Below are 12,133 nucleotides of genomic sequence, written 5' to 3'. Positions count from 1 at the left end.
AATCCTGCTTTTCATGTTGCTGTATATTTGTCGTAGAGTGTTGTCGTACGTGAAAGCTATTTGGAACTTGTCCCGGTCATATATATTTGAGTTCTTCAGTCTGTTGGACAAGCCTGGAATGTATGTGGCTGTCTTGAATATTTTCTTGGCATCCTGTCTGATCTCAGTAGTATTCTGTCTAGCGTAAAAAGCTCGTATGTAGCTATTGATTAAAGATAGAGGAAAATCGTTGTCTGTTAATATTTCCTTGATCAGGGCAACATTTTCTTCATGGTAACATGCGTCGCTAATAGATAGAACTTTTCTGACAAAGTTCTTTGCCGTGTTTACTATGATTCTTCTTTCATGCTTGGAATAAAAGTTTATTAATCTCCCAGACGCAGTGGGTTTTTTGTACCATTTGAATGTAAGTTTATTGTTATGTCTTATTACCATCGTATCTAAGAATGGTAATTTTGTCTTAGACACCCTACATTCAGCAAAAGAGTTCCTCAGTAACAATAAACACCTACTGGTCCTCAGTGCAGATAAAGGTAATGTTACAGTGGTTTTGGAAAAATCTGAATATGAAACGAAGTTAGGGAAAATAGTTAATGACATCACGTCATACAGAGTTCTGAAAAGAGATCCCACCAACAAACTCCAAGAAAAGAATAATGAATTTGTCGAAAAGATGTTTAAAAACAAAATGATTAGTCTGAGTGAAAAATACCGTCTGCTAAGCAAAACAGCTAATGCGCCGAGACTCTATGGTCTACCGAAGATCCACAAGGAAGGAATTCCATTGAGACCAATATGTTCGTCAGTAAATTCGCCATCATATAGTATGTGTAAATACCTCACTAACATACTTAAGAACATAACAAAATCTTCCATTTTCAACGTAAAAGACTCAATCGAGTTTAAAGACAAAATAAAAAAGACATATATATATGACGATGAAAGTCTAGTTTCTTTTGATGTGGTATCTCTTTTCCCTAGCGTTCCAGTAGACCATGCGATGAAAATTATTGAGAATAAGTGGGATTTGATAAAAAGCCACACTTCGTTAACGAAGGACTTATTTCTTGGGGTAGTACGATTCTGCATAAAGGACAACAGGTATTTTAAATTTAGAGACAAGATATATGAACAGCGCTATGGAATGCCTATGGGATCCCCAGCATCGCCAGTCATTGCAGATATTGTAATGGAGGAATTGCTGAACAAATTCATGGAAGATTTTCCACATAAACCACGTTTGCTAACAAAATATGTTGATGATATATTTGCTATCGTCAAAACAGATAAAGTCCAAGAAACGGTGGCCACTCTAAACAGCTACATGAAGTCTATAAATTTCACGTCAGAGATAGAAGTTGACGGAAAATTACCATTCTTAGATACGATGGTAATAAGACATAACAATAAACTTACATTCAAATGGTACAAAAAACCCACTGCGTCTGGGAGATTAATAAACTTTTATTCCAAGCATGAAAGAAGAATCATAGTAAACACGGCAAAGAACTTTGTCAGAAAAGTTCTATCTATTAGCGACGCATGTTACCATGAAGAAAATGTTGCCCTGATCAAGGAAATATTAACAGACAACGATTTTCCTCTATCTTTAATCAATAGCTACATACGAGCTTTTTACGCTAGACAGAATACTACTGAGATCAGACAGGATGCCAAGAAAATATTCAAGACAGCCACATACATTCCAGGCTTGTCCAACAGACTGAAGAACTCAAATATATATGACCGGGACAAGTTCCAAATAGCTTTCACGTACGACAACACTCTACGACAAATATACAGCAACATGAAAAGCAGGATTGAAAAATACGAGAAATCCAACGTAATATACCAAATTAATTGCAATGGTGACGGGTCCCACTTATGCAATAAAGTATATGTGGGGACAACTAAATCTAAGCTTAAGACAAGGATTTCCGGACACAAGTCGAATATAAAAAACAGAAATAATTTGAACGATAACAAAACAGCCTTAACACATCATTGTAGCGCTACGGGACATTGTCCAGATTTAGACAATGTGAGAATTTTGCAACAAGAGAAGCAATATAACAAGAGATACATACTTGAAATGCTTCATATTATCAATATAGAGAGCGAAAAATGGATAAATTTTAAAACAGACACGGAAAATTGTGCTTCGGCCTATAGGCAGCTAATAAGCAGAAACAAAAAAGCGCTTTGAGAGTAATTTGTTAGTTTAATGTCCCACCAATATTCGTATTATAATTTTAGACAACAACAGTTTACCTGTAGCTGATATATGTACATATATATGTATGCTGAGAGCCACGTACAGTTGGAGAAATTTGTACATGGTTGTTTTTGTCAAAATTTGTTTATATTTACGGTATTTATTTGTTTACATTATATTGTTTATATTCGTTTAATATGTAATCTTTTAAAATTAGTCGATCAGGCACAGCCAAGAGTGTAAGTTGTGTTATAAGGATGTACGTAAAATGCACTTTTTGATGTTTTTATTGTTTGTAATCTTTTCAGTCCTGAGGATGATCTCAGATTGAGGTCGAAATATCGATTAACATTAAACAAGTATATTTATTGAAAGATATAAAATATTTGGTTTTTATTTATGCGTGGCCTTGAGCTCGAAAAATTTAATAATTTAAATATTGAAGGCCGAAAAACAACAAATAAAAATTATGGATCGGAGAGCACACCGAAATGACAACAATGCAATTGGAGTCTACAAAAACATCAAGAACAGGTATGACATGAAGACCAGGAGGTGCACAAAACGTTATCAATATAACACACAACAACTGATTGGGCTGACGGAGTCGATAAAGTTTTTGGGTAGATGCAGGAAGAGCGGCATAATACCAAATTTCATCAAAAATGCCACCAAAAACATTGTATACACCCTTGAATGCAACATCAATAACGAGAAAATTTCATCAAAGATCAACAAAGCAGCGTCATCATATTTGGTAACAGTCCAAAAGAAATTATTAAATATAATTATCAAAATCAAGCACGAGCTTCGGAAGAAAAAGGAAAAGGAGGTAAATAAACTAACAACAAATTTAAAACAACAATTAAATGAGGAAGATTCCGTCGTATTTTTCGAGAGTGAAACTCTGCTAAATAACAAACTTACAACAAAAATCAAGAAAACACAAACGGACAAATTTTATAGACTTAAAGACGAACAAAAACAACTACTAAACATCAAACACATTCCCCAGTGGTTTTGTAACACAACATCAACAAATATACCAGCTGACACTCAGTGGCTTCTCTCGTTAGGTCCAAAATATGCTTTGCCAACAAAAACGAAAAATTTTCCACTTTTTAAGATAATAGCAGACGGAGAGGACTGTATACAAACCATCGTAGACAGAGAAAGACAAGAGACAGAAAGAAATAATTTAACCACATTAATACGGGATCACCTGAAAAGACCAAATTATAATACGAGAGATAATTTTGTCTTAGACACCCTACATTCAGCAAAAGAGTTCCTCAGTAACAATAAACACCTACTGGTCCTCAGTGCAGATAAAGGTAATGTTACAGTGGTTTTGGAAAAATCTGAATATGAAACGAAGTTAGGGAAAATAGTTAATGACATCACGTCATACAGAGTTCTGAAAAGAGATCCCACCAACAAACTCCAAGAAAAGAATAATGAATTTGTCGAAAAGATGTTTAAAAACAAAATGATTAGTCTGAGTGAAAAATACCGTCTGCTAAGCAAAACAGCTAATGCGCCGAGACTCTATGGTCTACCGAAGATCCACAAGGAAGGAATTCCATTGAGACCAATATGTTCGTCAGTAAATTCGCCATCATATAGTATGTGTAAATACCTCACTAACATACTTAAGAACATAACAAAATCTTCCATTTTCAACGTAAAAGACTCAATCGAGTTTAAAGACAAAATAAAAAAGACATATATATATGACGATGAAAGTCTAGTTTCTTTTGATGTGGTATCTCTTTTCCCTAGCGTTCCAGTAGACCATGCGATGAAAATTATTGAGAATAAGTGGGATTTGATAAAAAGCCACACTTCGTTAACGAAGGACTTATTTCTTGGGGTAGTACGATTCTGCATAAAGGACAACAGGTATTTTAAATTTAGAGACAAGATATATGAACAGCGCTATGGAATGCCTATGGGATCCCCAGCATCGCCAGTCATTGCAGATATTGTAATGGAGGAATTGCTGAACAAATTCATGGAAGATTTTCCACATAAACCACGTTTGCTAACAAAATATGTTGATGATATATTTGCTATCGTCAAAACAGATAAAGTCCAAGAAACGGTGGCCACTCTAAACAGCTACATGAAGTCTATAAATTTCACGTCAGAGATAGAAGTTGACGGAAAATTACCATTCTTAGATACGATGGTAATAAGACATAACAATAAACTTACATTCAAATGGTACAAAAAACCCACTGCGTCTGGGAGATTAATAAACTTTTATTCCAAGCATGAAAGAAGAATCATAGTAAACACGGCAAAGAACTTTGTCAGAAAAGTTCTATCTATTAGCGACGCATGTTACCATGAAGAAAATGTTGCCCTGATCAAGGAAATATTAACAGACAACGATTTTCCTCTATCTTTAATCAATAGCTACATACGAGCTTTTTACGCTAGACAGAATACTACTGAGATCAGACAGGATGCCAAGAAAATATTCAAGACAGCCACATACATTCCAGGCTTGTCCAACAGACTGAAGAACTCAAATATATATGACCGGGACAAGTTCCAAATAGCTTTCACGTACGACAACACTCTACGACAAATATACAGCAACATGAAAAGCAGGATTGAAAAATACGAGAAATCCAACGTAATATACCAAATTAATTGCAATGGTGACGGGTCCCACTTATGCAATAAAGTATATGTGGGGACAACTAAATCTAAGCTTAAGACAAGGATTTCCGGACACAAGTCGAATATAAAAAACAGAAATAATTTGAACGATAACAAAACAGCCTTAACACATCATTGTAGCGCTACGGGACATTGTCCAGATTTAGACAATGTGAGAATTTTGCAACAAGAGAAGCAATATAACAAGAGATACATACTTGAAATGCTTCATATTATCAATATAGAGAGCGAAAAACGGATAAATTTTAAAACAGACACGGAAAATTGTGCTTCGGCCTATAGGCAGCTAATAAGCAGAAACAAAAAAGCGCTTTGAGAGTAATTTGTTAGTTTAATGTCCCACCAATATTCGTATTATAATTTTAGACAACAACAGTTTACCTGTAGCTGATATATGTACATATATATGTATGCTGAGAGCCACGTACAGTTGGAGAAATTTGTACATGGTTGTTTTTGTCAAAATTTGTTTATATTTACGGTATTTATTTGTTTACATTATATTGTTTATATTCGTTTAATATGTAATCTTTTAAAATTAGTCGATCAGGCACAGCCAAGAGTGTAAGTTGTGTTATAAGGATGTACGTAAAATGCACTTTTTGATGTTTTTATTGTTTGTAATCTTTTCAGTCCTGAGGATGATCTCAGATTGAGGTCGAAATATCGATTAACATTAAACAAGTATATTTATTGAAAGATATAAAATATTTGGTTTTTATTTATGCGTGGCCTTGAGCTCGAAAAATTTAATAGTTTTAGTTAAATTTATTAACCAATAATAAAAGCTTATTTTTAAAAAAGTTGTTTTTCTTTAATTCTATTTTTTGCTTTTTAGTTCGTTTTATTAACAAGTAATAGAAGCTTGTTCTTAGAAAAGCTTTTTTCTTAAATTTGATTTAAATATGCATTTTTTTTAACTTTTAGTATGGTAAAATATTGTTTAAAGTAGTTATGTAATCTTTGCTTAGTTATTTGTAACGTTTCTCATCCTATCCATTTCTTTTAATGTATCAATATTACAAGCTTTCTTGGAAGTCAACTTTGAACAGTCAAGGTCTTCTATTCGAGTGTTAACTAACTTAAAATCATATTAAATTGTAACTTTGCCTATGTCGCGTTCAGTTTAAAACCACTCATTGCAGATCTCTGCTCTGTTCCATTGCCAAAAATCTGTAAAACAAAATCAAGTGCGCAGAAAAGTATGCAACAAAAGGTATGCAACATTTAGCGATAACAGCCTAACTTCTACGTTTGTTGCATACACAAACAAAGCGAAGTTACCTGCGTTCTTGAGGACTTAGGCTTTTATTCCCTTGTGAATACAAATCTTTACCGATAACTCTGTTATCGATTAATTTATCGAATTATCGCAAAGTAATGTTGCATTATCATCGGAGTTATACATGTGTGCAAAATTTCAGCTCAATCGGACACCGGGAAGTGTATCAAATTTAACTCGCAAGATTCGATTACAGACAACAGCCAAGTGAAAGTAAATAAAAGGTTATAAAAAAGGGGAGGAATGGCAATTTATTGCAAAAAGAGTATTCGTTATTTGAAATGTTTGATATCACTGTTAAAACGATTTTCTCGTGTGTTTATAATCCCCACAAATCCATAAGTCTTGACGCACTATTTTCATCTTTGGCTTCATATGTAGTTGACTATGATAATTTGGTAATCTGTGGCGATCTAAATGTTAATCTTCTTGTTCGTGACTGTTATAGTGACAGACTGTTGAATAACGTAGCTGGAGCTGGTCTTTCTGTTTTAAACACGAGTATACCCACGAGGTATGCTAATGACTGCCGTCTTAGTCTGCTTGACTATTTTATCATTTCTGACCCCTCAATTGCCCTAAAATATGACCAGATATCGTTTTTGTCGGACCACGATCTTACATTTTGTTCTTTAGACCTCAAATTTGGCCATCCAAGTATAGGAAGCTCTTATAGTTTTCGAGATTATAGATCAATTGACAGTAATTCCCTTTTTACCGATCTGGACAGCGTTGATTGGCGTGAATATTGGTGTCTTCCAACCGTGAGTGAAAAGTTAAATTTTCTAAATTACAATATTATCAAGGCATTCAACAGGCATGTTTCTGTACGTACCCGAGAGGTCAAGTCCATACCATGCCCTTGGTTTAACAGGAAAGTTGTAGCTGCAATTAAAGCTCGTAACAAAGCGTACGGAATTTGGAAGAGGAATAGGACTCGGACTGGAGCTCATATAAAAGGACAAGAAACCTAGCCACAAAGGCCATAAGGGTCGAAAAGTGTAAGTTTTTTTCATAGCGTCTTGAGCCAAATCTTCCACCTAAGGCTCTGTGGCGTAATTTAAAACGTCTATGAGTGTGTGGGTACGTCCTCCTTGAATGCACTCTAAGTTCAGATATTCTTAATAATGCCTTTGTTAGTAGTTCTGCATGTAGTCTAAGTTCTGTCAAGGATTTGTCCTGTGCATCGGCTTGCTATAGTGGTGAAACTTTCGAATTTTCCGCGGTATCGGTTGAGGTCTTTACCTGCATGTCTAAAATTAAGATCATGGCAACTAGGGCTGACGATATCCCAATTAAATTTGTGATTAATATTCTGCATTTTATAATAGGGACAATAATTTATATAAAAAATTGTGCAATTACTACCTCGCACTTTCCTGATAAATGGAAAGTAGCCAAGGTTCGACCTCTTCCTAAAAATAAAAATAATAAAGCTGGCACACCCAGTGATTATAGACCTATAAATATTTTACCTGTTCTGTCCAAAGCCTTTGAAACTTTATTAGCGAAAAAAATCAGCTCGCACTTGATTCAACATAGCTTGTCATCGTCGAATCAATCTGGCTTTAGAGCTGCGAACAGCTGTTAAATATTAATAATAAAAATCCTCGATGACACACGCGTGCCTTTTGACCAAGGCCAACGTACGCCCCTATTTCTACTTAACTTTTCAAAGGCTTTTGACTCAGTGAGTCACTTGCTGTTATGCCAAAAGTTACAAAAACACTTTGGTTTCGGTAATAGTGCTCGTAAGTTGATCGAAACCTATTTATCTGGTAGATCTCAGTTTGTCTGCAACGGCGCTGATTTATCAGAGCCAAAAGAAATTATGTCCGGTGTTCCCCAGGGGTCAATACTTGGCCCTTTGTTATTTAGCCTTTTTGTAAATGATGTTTTTTTAAAATATGCAAATTTGTAAGTATGCACGCATGTGCTGATGATATTCAGTTATTTCTATCTAGCGGGTTTAGTGATGTCCGTGACTTGTGTGGGCAAATAAGTACTGACTTGTCGTCTATATTACGTTGGTCGAAGGATAATGGTCTATGTCTTAATGCTTCAAAATCGTACTCGTTGCCTATTGCCAAGAAAGATACTTCGAGGCTTGTATTACCTGATATATTCATAGGTAACTCTATCATGCAATCAGAAGATAAAGTAAAAAACCTCGGTGTTGTAATAAATTCTAGTCTGACCTGCAGTGATCACGTTAATGCTGTTGTGGGTAAGGTCTATGACACTCTGCGTAATTTGAGACAATCAGCGCTTTATACTCCCCTTGGTACTCGTAGAAAACTCGTTTTACAACTTATTATGCCAATCGTAACATACTCCGAGTTGGTATACAATAATCTTGATTCAGTATCCGCTCATAAAATGGAGGTGGCATTCAATTACATTATTCGCTATGTATATGTCTTGCGCAAATTCGACCACATATCTCCCTGGAGGTCACGACTTTTAGGTTGCAACCTTCTTGAGTATAAAAGGGCAAGGAGTTGCATGTTTCTCTTTCGCCTACTCTCTTCAAAGTTGCCTCCGTATTTGTTTGAAAAACTTGTATTCAATAGGTCAACTCGTTCGTGCACTCTAATGCTGCACCGCTTTAACCACGTGGCCTCTACTCGGCTGTTTTTCGTCAATACCATACGTCTCTGGAATCCAATTCCCACTTCAATAAGAAACTCTCTAAACAAAAACAACAATAGGCAAATTCTTAAAAGTTTTTTACAGTCATAATATTAAACCTACCACCAAATGTTCTGAAATCTTAACTCACTATTTGCTTTATAACCCTAACCCTTCTTTCCCTTTTCTTTTCTATTTAAGTTATTTGTTCCGTTAAAATGTCTAGCTTAGTCATAAATTAAAACATATAATTCAGATAAATTGTTATAATTCACATAAATTGTTACTCGGTTTGTTGAACGATAAAAGACTCGTTGTCTTAATGTACTAATAATGATTGTTAAATAAAAAAAAAAAAATAAATAAATATCTCAATATTTACTCAATTTATCGTGTTAGCGGACAGACGGACGGACGGACGTACGGACATGGCTCAATCAAATTTTTTTCCTTTTATCTCGATTCCTTTATACCTGTACAACCAACCGTTATGCAATCATAGTTTATATACTCTGTGTGCAAAGCACGCTGAGTATAAAAATAACCGTAATAAATAACTTCCATTTAGCATTTCAGCAAACATATTGTAAATGTTACTCATAAGCCATGTACCACGCACTCACAGTAGGTAGGTAGGTGAAATGGCTGCGACCCTGGTCGCCCAAGTAGCTATTTAAAGCCTTTTTGATGCAATGTAGCTCGTCTAAAAGCCTATTATTACATTAAAGTATAGTATTACAACCCGCCAGAGTTGTTGATAAAATTAAGAATAATCGGGATTGCTATCACAGATAAACCTCTGAGGTATTCTAGAAACGGAGTTCCAAGGAATCTTAGCCGGGCTATAGCTAGAGCCGGGCATTTACACATAAAGTGTTCTACTGTCTCCCTTGCAATTGGATCTCTGCAGCTTCTGCAACAGTCGTTATACGGAATGCCCATCTTTTCCGCATGCGTACTTACTGCCCAATGACCGGTGCAGACTGCTATCAGTTTGCGTGTGTTAGCCCTGGATTTGTTCAGAAGACTTCTCGTCCTCTTTCCATCATAGTTTGGCCAAATGAATTTTGATATTGCACAGGTGGTGATGTTGTTCCACTTTTTTTGTGCTTTCTTCAAGTAGAAGCTTTGGATATTCCCCTTGGCTACTGCCAAGGGTATGCCTACTTCGACACAAGTTATTTCCTCGGTCATCTCCGATGAGCCCCTGCGTGCTAGCTCGTCGGCCTTCTCGTTACCCTCTATCTGCCTATGACCCGGGACCCAGATAAGGCGCAGATCTAGATTGGTGGAAAACTGGGGTATGAATCGCTTACAAGCCCACACTAATTTTGATTTAATGTGTGGTGAGGAAAGCGCTTTTAGCGCTGCTTGGCTATCCGACAGGATGCAAACTTTACCAGCTACTTTCAAGCCCTTCAGTGATTTGCAGGCTTGCTAAATCGCGAGGATTTCTGCTTGAAACACGCTGCAGTGCAATGGGAGTCTGAGTGATGCAGACAAATCAAGGGATTCAGAGAAGAGTCCGGCCCCCACTCCAGATTCCATCTTGGAGCCGTCAGTGTAGATTTGAATGTGGTCGACCCTTATGCCCGGGTTTCTTTTCCACTCGTACCTACTTGGAATGGCGTTATTACAACCGTACTCAAACTTCAGTTGGCGAAGGTAGTAATCTGCCTCGGTACTACATGTACAATCCGGAAGTTTCTTTAGAATACTACTATGCCCTTGCTGAGTATCCTTCCAACACCCATACTCCCTGAGTCTCAGTGCGGTTTGTGACGATGTACAAAGTATATGCAAGTCGATCGGAAGCATTTGCACCTGCAACTGTGGGGCAAACGCGTCCGGCCCCTATGGCGCCAATGCACGCAGTGCGCTGGACTTTTGCAGGCTGGTGAGATTGTAGCCCTTACTTAGAGCTTCCCACCAGACTATGGAACAATAGGTAAGCACCGGTCACACCAGCGCCTCGTACATCCAAAGTACCATGTTTGGCTTATGTCCCCATTTCTTACCAAACATTGATTTGCAGGCATAGAAGGCGATGCAGGCCTTCCGTACCCGCTCTTCAATGCATACTTTCCAATTCAACTTGCCGTCAATTGTTAGTCCCTGATCCATAGTACTCAATGACAAGGTTAGTTGCTGGCCGTTTAAGAATGGTAGTCTGAAGGCAGGTGGCTTGTACTTCCTCGTGAAGAGAAGCAGGTCCGCCTTGTCGGGATTTAACCTAAGGCCACATACCTGTGCCGCACTCACGGCACTCATATGTATGCATGATCTCTTCTTGGCATGTTATCTCTGTATAATAAAATCTTCCATTTTCTATCCATTTATTACATTTCTATGCAAATAATCTAGCGCTTTAAAAAGATACCGCACAAATTCAAACCTACAAAATTAACATTAATTAACAGTTACTTGTGTTACAGTTCCACCAAAAATTTAAATGCGCGTTTTCTATGCCACAGTAGCGACATTCATAAAATGTAGCACAGCATCCTCCATGTCGTATATTGGACCGATTTTCCGTCATCCCTTGCCCTTTCGTGCTTTTCACTCAAATTCTTTCCAACTAGGTCACTATCTACCAAAATGAGTTCATTTATAAAATATGTGTCCCTTGTGCTATCGAAAATGTCCATTTCATTTTATTGCTCATTGACTTTTATTACTCGTAAGTGACTTAAAAACCTTACCGAGCTTTTTTCGTAATTTGCTTTTCTCTCTGTGGGCCATTTGTTTACCTACAACGTGTTAACCACTTAGTTACCTATTCTATAATTAGTAACATAAATAATTAACGACAAATTCCGACCCAGTTTGCTAATTACATAAGTGACAGGCAGTCTTACTAAGTAAGTAAGACAAATTGGAAGTGGCAAAAGTAAATGTAATTTGCCGAAGACAAAAGCACAAACTTTCGTACTGGATCAAATTCGATTTAGATGTTGTTTGAAAAAACAAAAAAAAAAAAAAAAATGTTGTGCGCTAGCCCACCCTACCAAAGGTCGCAGGTTCAAATCACATCAAATACTTAAAAGAGTTGTCTAAAAGGGCTTGCACACTGACAATTTTTATACTCAGCTCAGCAGAGCTCACAGAGTATATTAATTTTGTTCGCATAAAGGTACCCCGCAATGGTATAAACTAATCGAGATAGATATAGACTTCTATATATCAAAATGATCTGGACGAAAAAAGAAATCCATTTAGCCATGCCCGTCCATCCGTCTGGCCTTAAACACGTTAACTTGAGTTAATTTTGAAGTATCTTTATGAAATTTGGTATGCAAGTTTCGGGCACTCAT

General features: G+C 36.6%; 1 protein-coding gene across 5 annotated transcripts in view; it reads right to left on the bottom strand.

The window, feature by feature from the left end:
• LOC137243701 (D(2)-like dopamine receptor) overlaps window positions 1-12,133 on the bottom strand; it is a 566,273-nt gene that overhangs the window by 194,120 nt on the left and 360,020 nt on the right. The window lies entirely within an intron of this gene.

The sequence above is a fragment of the Eurosta solidaginis genome, chromosome 3, assembly GCF_040869045.1.
Source record: "Eurosta solidaginis isolate ZX-2024a chromosome 3, ASM4086904v1, whole genome shotgun sequence".
Taxonomy (NCBI): domain Eukaryota; kingdom Metazoa; phylum Arthropoda; class Insecta; order Diptera; family Tephritidae; genus Eurosta; species Eurosta solidaginis.
Note: the sequence above shows the minus strand (reverse complement) of the source record. Positions and strands in the feature narration are given on the sequence as shown.